The following is a 2877-nucleotide window of genomic DNA, read 5'->3' on the forward strand; positions in this document are numbered from 1 at the left end:
ATAATAAAAGAAAAAGAATGCCAGATGACCCTTAACGAGATGGATTGAGAAAGTGATTGTTACAGTGAACTTGAGAGTGTCAAAGATGATGAATAACAATTATTGTATAATGGGCATGAAGATCCAAGTTGGGGGTGGAAGCAGAGGGATGAGAATATTTGTGTGGGGAGGGGATTAATCATAGGATTGTCCAATTTGATGGGTGGAAGGGTGAGGGAAATTGGAAGAATATGGTCTGAAAAACAATGTATTCGAATTCTGTAACTAAACCAGTGTAATTTTTTTTAAAAAAAAGATTATGAAGATAGCACAGAATAAGGCAGGTTCATATACAGTGCTCACAGGGTTGCTATGAGTTTTAAGTCACCTCTTTGGCACTGAAACTGACCCATAGCTGGCCTTCCAGAAAGTTTTTAGAGGCAGTAAATCACACAGGAAGAGATTGCCCATCTTTCTTCTGAAGAGCAGCTGGTGGATTCAAAATTTGTACCTTTGCATTGGCAGTGCAATTACTTACCACTGAGGCACCAGAGCAACATCAACATATGTATAGCATAAACATATGCATAGAATAGGGTGGTTTTAAGAATGAGGGATATGTGATGACTGGAGATGTGTGCCACCTAGGCTTCCCAAGATTCCCTGGACTGATATGTATAACATAGACATGCCTTTGATGGGTTGTTTTGTAAAGTGTCGTCGAGCCATAGACGACTCATAGTGACCCTATTAACGAAAGTCCTCAACACTTGTGTGACTTTCATCCTTTCTCCAGGTTCAGAGGGTTTCAAGAGACAAGCTATTTATGGAAGTGGATGCCACTCTGCTTCAAAGCTTGTCTTAATCAGGGAGCTCAACAAAACACTGTCCACCAGGGGTAACCATTATCATATTTGACTCATCAGTGTCACAGTGTTCAGCTTCACAGCAACCACAGTCACTTCTGTATGGAAAGTGGACACATCAAGGCCATACGACCTAGAAGAATGTTTGACCAAAAGCAATTAAAAACAGGCCTGAAGGGAGCAAATTAGAGTCACCCACCTTTGGCTTGGTAGCATCACTTTCTGTCCACTAGGCCAACTGGTCTCTTTCTATGTTGTTAAAAGTGTTGTCGAGTCATTGATGACTCATAGCAACCCTATGAATGAAAGTCCTCCAACACTTGAGTGACTTTCATCCTTTCTCCAGGTTCATAGGATTTCTGGAGGTAAGCTATTTAAGGAAATAGATGCCACTCCTGCTTCCAAGCTTTTTTGATGGGAGTTAACATAATGTAATCAAATACATGACAAGTCTGCCATGAACAGTCGTTCAATGGAAAAGGAGTTCCTGAGAGAATGTTGGCAGCAGTGATAGTTCTCTTGTTTTCTGCTCCATCAAGATCCTCCATCTGAACTCTTCTAGGGATCAAAAAATCTGGAAATAATAACTGAAAAGACATGGAAGATCGAGAGCCAAACTGTATAACTCTCAAAGAGTGAAGCCATTACCCCTGTAGTCTCAGTTGTGGCTTCGGGATGCCAAGGATGAGGTTCCAGAGTTGAATCTTTATTACTTCAGTTCTAGAATGTGAGGCTGTCCATTATGATGAAGCTGCTGCTCAATATGGCAAAGGAAATTGACTGCTGGGACTGAAAGAGAGCATTCACCATTCAGTTGGGTTACTCAAAACCAAGGGAATAATTTCTGTTCTGGTGAAACTGAAAAGCAAAGATTAAGCCCAGGGTCAAAGGAATAAGGAGACTCCACCCAGAATCCAGAAACAATGAATGATACACAGGATCTAGAGTGCAGGACCCATCTTGAAATGGTCTCAAAGAAGAGAAGATTATTTCAAGATTTAAGAGTAAATGTAAATTGTTATGCTATACTTTTAATTTACTTAAAGTCCACTATCCCTCTTTTTCTTCCAGTTTCTTCCATATGTGACAGAATATCTACTTGGTGCCTGTTGTACCTTTGTACTATGGAAACAGATAACTTGTATCTAGATGCACAGATGAGGAAAAAATTGATCCAAGATGCAATCTGTACTTGTATTTAAAACTTTGGGGATGATATGTAATGAGATAAAATTATTTTGCATGTAGCAAGGACTGAAACTGTAGGGTATCAAAGGGTAGAATTTCATGAATTGAATTGTATTCCCCCAAATCCAAGTATTTGTCAACTTGACTTGGTCATGATTCTTAATATTATTTAATTATCTTATGTTGTATAAATCCTATGATGTTAATGAACCCATTAAAAACTGTTATGCAGTAATGTAATCATCCCTCAAGATTTGATCACTCAGTCAGTTTAAAAATGTTTTGAAGATCCACCTCACTCACTTTGGGCATGTGGCCAGGAGAGATCAATCAGTCCTTGGAGAAAGACATTATGCTCGAAAAGGTAGACAGAGCAGGAGAGGAAGACCCCAGATGAGATGGATTCATACAGTAACTGGGGCAGTGGGGGTTGATGTGTCAAAATTAGTGAGACTGGCTCAGGGCAGGGATGGGTTCTCCTATGCATAGGGTTGCAATACATGGCAAGCAACCCAATGGCACATAACAACATTAACATACTATGACAGGTTTGAAAGCAGAAGTGGCGTCCACTTTATAAGCAACATGTCTCCGGAAACTCTATAATCTTTGATAAATGTCAGTAGTTGTAGAGGGGCATCAGACTTTTGTTCATATAGCTGCTATGAGTCATATTCTAATGGAAGAAACTCAACAACAATTCCTTATTAAGAATTGAAATGTAAATAGATTTCAATTGGTAGCATCAGGAAGGATGATGAAGAGATTGCTATAGTACACAGCTTTAGTTTGCTTGTCTCTGTAGTCAACAGTTTTGGCACCAGCAGCCAGGAAATTAAAAGGC

General features: G+C 39.6%; 1 pseudogene; it reads right to left on the reverse strand.

Annotated features, from left to right (window-relative positions):
• LOC102858105 overlaps positions 1-2877 on the reverse strand; it is a 9046-nt pseudogene that overhangs the window by 5481 nt on the left and 688 nt on the right.

This window comes from Elephantulus edwardii, unplaced genomic scaffold (assembly GCF_000299155.1).
Source record: "Elephantulus edwardii isolate Elephantulus edwardi_28Jun2011 unplaced genomic scaffold, EleEdw1.0 scaffold00097, whole genome shotgun sequence".
Lineage (NCBI taxonomy): Eukaryota > Metazoa > Chordata > Mammalia > Macroscelidea > Macroscelididae > Elephantulus > Elephantulus edwardii.